Source organism: Taudactylus pleione, unplaced genomic scaffold (assembly GCF_031769625.1).
Source record: "Taudactylus pleione unplaced genomic scaffold, aTauple2 ptg000201l, whole genome shotgun sequence".
Lineage (NCBI taxonomy): Eukaryota > Metazoa > Chordata > Amphibia > Anura > Myobatrachidae > Taudactylus > Taudactylus pleione.
The window spans coordinates 31430804-31439070 of NW_028284603.1; positions in this window are offsets into that span (position 1 = coordinate 31430804).

Below are 8267 nucleotides of genomic sequence, written 5' to 3' on the forward strand. Positions count from 1 at the left end.
TCCTGATGCTCTGGTCCTTTTGTTAAGCGCTAATGTGCCAGAGTGGCTGGCGCTTCAAAATGAATTTCCTGAAAAACATAAAACTCTAAATTAGAGCCACAATATTTATGTATGGAAATATGTTTAGCATTTACGTACTGTGCACCGAAATGAGAAATGCCTATGTAACCCCCCCAATGCTGTTTATCCTCATTTTCTTTGGCAGATAGGGGCTACTCTGTTCACAAACCCCTTAATTATAAAGGTGACAGCTACACCAATGGTGATGAGCGTGAGCCGCAAAAGGAAGAGAGCAAAAGCAGAGAAAACATAGTAAATGCATCGAAAAAGCCGGAAACAATGTAAAGTGAATTGAAAAAGCCGGAAAATAATATTACATGTATTGAAAAAGATAGAAACCATAGTAGAGGTAGTGAAAAACACGGAAACCATAGTAAATGTATTGAAAAAGCCTGAAATCATAGTAAATGTATTGAAAAAGTTGGAAACCATAGTAAATGTAATGAAAAAGCTAGAAATCCATAGTAAATTTATTGGAAAAGCCGGAAATCATATTAAAATGTATTGAATAAGTCGGAAGCCATAGTAAACACTTCAATAAGTTTACTATGGTTTCCATCTTTTTCAATATACAGTATTTACTATAGTTTCTGGCTTTTTCAATACATTTACTATGGTTTCTGGCTTTATCAATACATTAAATTCGTTGATAAAGCCAGAAACCATAGTAAATGTATTGAAAATGCTGGAAACCATGTGAAATGCATTGCATTTGACATGGTTTCCAGCATTTTCAATACATTTGCTATGGTTTCTGGCTTTTTCTATACATCTTACCTGGTTTCCAGCTTTTTCAATGCATGTAATATGGTTTCCAGCTTTTTCAATACTTTTACTATGGTTTCCGGCTTTATCAATGCATTTTACATGGTTTTCAGCATTTTCAATGCATTTAATAAGATTTCTGGCTTTTTTAATACACTTTACATGCTTTCCAGCTTTTTCAATATATTTACTATAGTTTCTGGCTTTCAATACACTCTATATGGTTTCCAGCTTTTTCAATACTTTTACTATGGTTTCCGGTTTTGTTTTTGACATTTGCAATGCATTTACAATGGACCTCCTTACCCTTTCATGTGAATGGGCATTCGCTTGATCTGGTCTTTACTCACCGTTGTGATATTTCTGATTATTCCAATTCCCCATTCCCCCTCTCTGACCATCACCTTCTCTCTTTTAACTTATCCCTCTCCCCTTCCCGCCCGCTACCTCCCAAGGCCACTATCACTAGGCGTAACATTGAGGCTATCGACACCGTATCCTTTTCTTCCCTACTTGACTCGCTTCTGTCTCCTTTGCTCTCTCTCTCATGCCCTGAACAAGCTGCTTCCCTATACAATACCTCCCTTACTTCTGCTCTGGACTCTGTTGCTTCGGCGATCACTACTCACCCTCGCAGATCCACACTTCAACCCTGGCATTCAAAATGCACCAGATATCTACAAAAGTGTTCCCGAACCACCGAGCGACAGTGGAGAAGATCACACTCTAAGGCAGATTTTCTCCATTTCAAATTTATGCTCTCATCCTACAGTGCTGCCCTTTCCCTCTCTAAACAGTCATACTTCAAGCACCTCATCTCCTCCCAGTCCTCAAATCCACAGCGTCTCTTCACCACCCTGAACTCCCTCCTCTGCCCACCCCCTCCTCGCCTTCCCTCCTTGCTCTCTGCCCATGACTTTGCTTCCTACTTCACATCTAAAATTGACTCCATACGTCAGGATATCATATCCCACCAGTCCCCCATCACTACACCTCCTCCTTTCCCGGGTCATCCCTCCCCTTCCATTTTACCTACACTTACATCCTTCTCCCCTGTGTCTGGAGAGGAAGTCATGGCCCTTATCCAGTCCTCCCCCCCTTCCACCTCCCCCCTTGACCCTATCCCTTCACGTCTCCTCTGCTACCTCTCTCCCTGTGCCTGTTCCCATCTTGCCCACCTCCTCAATCTCTCCCTATCATCTGGCACTGTCCCTTCTGCATTCAAACATGCCCTTGTCTCCCCCATTCTTAAAAAACCTACTCTTGATCCTAACACTCTCGCCAACTACCTACCCATCTCTCTCCTTCCTTTTGCATCCAAACTCCTTGAGCGTATTGTTTACAACTGCCTTACCAGCTTTCCTCCCACTCCCTCCTTGACCCTTTTCAGTCTGGCTTCCGTTCTCTCCACTCCACAGAAACTGCCCTCACTAAAGTCAGCCACGACCTCCTTGCTGCCAAATCCAAAGGCCACTACTCTCTACTCATTCTCCTTGACCTTTCTGCTGCTTTCGACACTGTGGACCACCCTGCTGCAAATCCTTCACTCCCTTGGTCTACGTGACACTGCCCTCTCCTGGCTATCCTCCTACCTCTCTGATCGATCCGTCTCTGTCTCCTCTCATGGCATATCTTCCCCCCCCCACATCCTCTCACAGTAGGTGTTCCCCAAGGTTCTGTTCTTGGTCCACTCCTTTTCTCCCTCTATACATCCTCTCTAGGTGAACTCATCAGCTCTTTTGACCTCCATTATCATCTCTATGCTGATGACACTCAGATCTACCTTTCCTCCCCTGACCTCTCTCCCTCTCTCCTCACTCGTATCTCCAACTGTCTTTCTGCTATATCTTCCTGGATGTCCCATCGATTTCTTAAACTTAATATGTCTAAGACTGAGATGATCATCTTCCCACCCTCCCACATAACCTCACCTCCCACTATTTCTTTATCAATTGATGGCACAACTATCTCCTCTAGCCCCAAAGTGCGTTGTCTTGGAGTTATCCTGGACTCCTCCCTCTCCTTTAAACCACATATCCAGAACCTCTCACAGTCCTGTCATTTCCATCTTAAAAATATTTCCAGGATCAGACCCTTTCTCACCCAGGATGCTACTAAGACCCTAATACACTCACTGGTCATCTCAAGATTGGATTACTGTAACCTCCTCCTATCTGGCCTCCCCAAATCCCATCTCACTCCTCTCCAGTCTATCCTTAATGCTGCTGCACGGCTTATCTTCCTCTCCAAATGCTCTACATCTGCCTCCCCTCTCCTACAAGCCCTCCACTGGCTCCCCTTCCCCTTCAGAACCCAATTCAAGCTTCTCACACTCGCTTACAAAGCCCTCACACACTCCTCTCCCATTTACATCTCTGACCTCATCTCCCTTCACTTTCCTGTCCGCACTCTTCGTTCAACAAATGCACACCGCCTCTCATGCCAACTGATTACTTCCTCCCACTCCCACCTCCAAGACTTTGCCCGTGCTGCTCCCCACCTCTGGAACTCTCTCCCTCTCCCCATCAGACTCTCCACCTCTCTTCAATCCTTCAAACGGGCTCTCAAGACCCACTACTTCATCAATGCTTTCCAGCTGTCATCCTAACTTGCTACTACATGCTCCCTCCCCCCTGTCTTCCCCATCTGTATCATGCCCATCTGTCTGCCCCTCCCCTTCAGAATGTAAGCTCGTGCGAGCAGGGCCCTCTACCCTCTTGTGCTTCTCCTTACTTTATGTTCATCTACTTCTTACTCACCACTAGGACATCTAACACTTGGTGCCTATACTTTGTTGCTTATGTGGGTGTTATGGCCACCTACCACCTATGTATCAATGTAAATTATCCATGTGCTTGTCCTTCATTGTATTGTATATTACTGTAAGTCACTTTTTGGTTATGTACCTTGTAAGGCGCTGCAGAACACTTGTGGCGCCATATAAATAAACGATAATAATAATTTACTATGGTTTCCAGCATTTTCAATGCATTTAATAAGACTTCCGGCTTTTTCAATACACTTTACATGCTTTCCGGCTTTTTCAAAGCATTACCTATGTTTCCAAAATTTACCCACTCCCACTGCAAAATGTTGAGCTGCTGCTTGTAGAACCGAATTTGCGCGGTTGCGGTGAGAGCAGATAAAACTGGTCATTGGCTTGCATATCCTAATGCTGAGTACACACTAGACCACAGGTTCTCAAACTCGGTCCTCAGGACCCCAAACAGTGCATGTTTTTCAGGTCTCCACACAGAATCACAAGTGAAATACCTGTAATTAGCTCCACCGGTGGAACTTTTAAAATGTGTTGCTGAGTAATGACTACACCTGTGCATCTGCTAGGTGATCTGGAAAACGTGAACTGTGTGGGGTCCTGAGGACCGAGTTTGAGAACCTCTGCACTAGACCACAGGTTCCATAGGCAAAAGCAGGGGGGTTTCCGGTTGCCTGGAACCTCCCCCCCTCTCCATCACACAATAGAAATTGTAATATAATAGAATTTTACTAGTGCTGCATGTTCTTCTCAGGATCGCAAATTAAATAATCAGCACCACCTGTGGATCTTTTAACATGTGTCAGCCAGTAATAAATACACCTGTGCACCAACTAGGAGAACTGGAAAACATGCACTGTTAGGGGTGCACTGCTATAGACCATCGATAGGTTTAATTAATAATAATGTATAATATGGTCTCCTTATGCACTGGAGACCAATATGTGCATACAGTCAGGTGCATAAATATTGGGACATCAACAGAATTTTTAGATTTTGGCCTCTATTCACCACCACAATGGTTTTGAAATGAAACAAACAAGATGTGCTTTAACTGCAGACTTTCAGATTTAATTTGAGGGTAATTGCATCCAAATCGGGTGAACGGTGTAGGAATTACAACGGTTTCGATATGTGCCTCCCACTTTTTAAGGGGCCAAAAGTAATGGGACTATCAACTCAAAAGCTATTTCATGGACAGGTGTGGGCTATTCCCTCGTAATTTCATTATCAATTAAGCAGGTAAAAGGTCTGGAGTTGATTCTAGGTGTGACATTTGCATTTGGAATCAGTTGCTGTCAACTCTCAATATGAGATCCAAAGAGCTGTCACTATCAGTGAAGCAAGTCATCATTAGGCTGAAAAATCAAAACAAACCCATCAGAGAGATAGCAAAAACTTTAGTTGTGGCCAAATCAACTGGAACATTCTTAAAAAGAAAGAACGCACTGGGGAGCTCAGCAACACCAAAAGACCTGGAAGGCCACAGAAAATAACTGTGGTGGATGACAGAATAATTATTTCCCTGGTGAAGAAAAACCCCTTCACAACAGTTGGACAAATCAAGAACACTCTCCAGGAGGTAGATGTATATGTGTCAAAGTCAACAATCAAGAGAAGACTTCACAAGAGTGAATATAGAGGGTTCACCACAAGATGCAAACCATTGGTGAGCCACAAAAACAGGAAGACCAGATTAGAGTTTGCCAAACAACATCTAAAAAAGCCATTACAGTTCTGGAACAACATCCTATGGACAGATGAGACAAAGATCAACTTGTACCAGAGTGATGGGAAGAGAAGAGAAGGAAAGGAACTGCTCATGATCCAAAACATACCACCTCATCAGTGAAGCATGGTGGTGGTAGTGTCGTGGCATGGGCATGTATGGCTGCCAATGGAACTGGTTCCCTTGTATTTATTGATGATGTGACTGCTGACAAAAGCAGCAGAATGAATTCTGAAGTGTTTCGGGCAATATTATATGCTCATATTCAGTCAAATGCTTCAGAACTCATTGGACGGCGCTTCACAGTGCAGATGGACAATGACCCGAAGCATACTGCAAAAGCAACCAAAGAGTTTTTTAAGGCTAAAAAGTGGAATGTTATGCAATGGCCAAGTCAATCCCCTGACCTGAATCCGATTGAGCATGCATTTCACTTGATGAAGACAAAACTGAAGGGAAAATGCCCCAAGAACAAGCAGGAACTGAAGACATTTGCAGTAGAGGCCTGGCAGAACATCACCATGGATGAAACCCAGCGTCTGGTGATGTGTATGCGTTCCAGACTTCAGGCTGTAATTGCCTGCAAAGGATTTGCAACAAAGTATTAAAAAGTGACAGTTAGATTTAGGATTGTTTAGTTTGTCCCATTTTGGCCCCTTAAAAAGTGGGAGGCACATATAGAAACCGTTGCAATTCCTACACCGTTCACCTGATTTGGATGTAATTACCCTCAAATGAAATCTGAAAGTCTGCAGTTAAATCACATCTTGTTTGTTTCATTTCAAAGCCATTGTGGTGGTGAATAGAGGACAAAATATGAAATTTCTGTCAATGTCCCCATATTTATGGACCTGACTGTATATGTCCAGGGCAGTGCTAGGTTCTTTTGCTACTGCCCCAGGCTCCAATGCTCTGGACTGGTGCCTACATCTAAAATAAAAACATTCAGCTCAGGCCGGATGGCCCTACTGCCACATTTAATGTTTACTGTGATCGCTGGCCCTGTATATGTTGGAATTATGATATACAAGACACTTTGTATGATGCATATTAAAGCTGGATAATGACTAATTATGTCCTCTTCATGGACTGGCCACACTCACTCAATCACAATCAAGCATTTGGAAACCCCCCTCTAGAAATCCTGCGTTTGACACTGGGTTCTCAAACTCGGTCCTGGGGACCCCAAACAGTGCATGTTTTTCAGGTTTCCTCACAGAATCACAACTGAAATAATTAGCTCCATCTGCAGAGCTTTTAAAATGTGTCGGCCAGTAATGAATACACCTGTGCACCTGCTGGGTGACCTATAAAATGTGAACTGTGTGGGGTCCTGAGGACCGAGTTTGAGAACCTCTGTGCTAGACGATATAGAGACGATCAGCGATATTTTGTCCTGATTATCTCTAAAAGTGTGTTCATTCAATTATTCTTTAAAAGACTGCTAGTATAGATAAAATACTGTAATACAGCAGATGAGATATATCTGGAAGATATGTCGTTAATAATGTATAGTGTGTACGGATGATCTGACAGTATACTGTATACAGAGACATGATTGGTAGCTCACAATCCTCTGAACAGAGATATCTTTCAGATTGGTACAATGATTGTTTAGTGTGTATGTACGATATCGTGTTTTCTCAATCGTTAGGCTAGCTGGTTGTCAGTTACATGTCAAAGTGTGTGTGAGTGTTTAATGTTACAGGTACTGGAGGGTTGGTGCAAAATGACACAATGATAATTTAGACCATCAGCAGTGTTGTCTAGGCATTTCTGATTCGCTGATTGCCATGTGACCCTTTTACGTAATTAACATTAGAGTTGCAGCTTTTATTATATCAAGTTAAGGTCATCTATTTGTATTAGTTTAATTATATTTTGACTACAACAGAAAAAATATTCACATTTAATTTATAGTGGTCAATTCAGTTAGTCACCAGAGAGATACGTTGCAGTCACAACAGGGTGGAAATGTTGGCAATGGTACTTCATCAAACCCCGGTCTTGCAGATTTTTGTACATATCCCTACGGAGCTACGTACTGAACTTTAGTATTTTACTAGTATTTCACTGTCATTTGCCAGGTTACTAGCTGTTACAGGGTTTTTTTTTCCTTTGTGTTCCCCAAGTTCCGGTTTGCTGATGTGGAGAGGAGAGCATACTTACATGCTCTTCTGGAAGGTCCAGAAGACACAATATTTTTTGCGTAGTCCTCTGGACCCTGGAAGAGTGAGTGGATCCAGAGCCTTAACTAGACTTTTTGGAGCCCTGGGCCAGAAAGAGTATCAGTGCCCCCCTCCCCCTTTTTTTTTCAAATATGGACATAAGAATCAACCCCAAAATTTCCAGTTTCTGATCAGAAATTGTGGAGCAGATAGCTCCATGTGTAAGGTGTCTGACTACCATGTGAGAGGTGATGGGTGTGGGGTTTGAGTCTTGGTTATGACTGTATTTTGAAATGTGTGTGTAAATAAAAGAGAATGTGACAGAAGGTGTTTTGGTGGTGGCCAGATGGAGGGGGAGTCAGCCAGGGAGAAGACAGGGGGGCGGCCAGGAGATGCCTGAGATAAAAGAAGAGGTAGTTATAAGTGAGAATGATTATAAACAAAAAAGTGACAGGCCCGAATGGTGCCCCCTGCCCTGCGGTGTCATGGCACATGTCATACCACCCTAGTTACGGCCCTGGGTGGATCTCCTGCAACCCGCCCACTTCCGAAGTGAATGAGGAGAGTAATATCTGGAATTGCTGGTTTGTAAGGAGGATGCATGGTCAATAAGACGTGAATCTCATAATTTTGACTCCATCTCCTCTTCTTAGACCCGAGATTTGCAGGATTATGCCTTGATAAGGGCAGGCCTTAAGGACACTAAGTGCTGACTTCACACCCCCCACCCCCCGATTGGCCAGCAGCAACTTCTCTCTGGCTTTTTCCC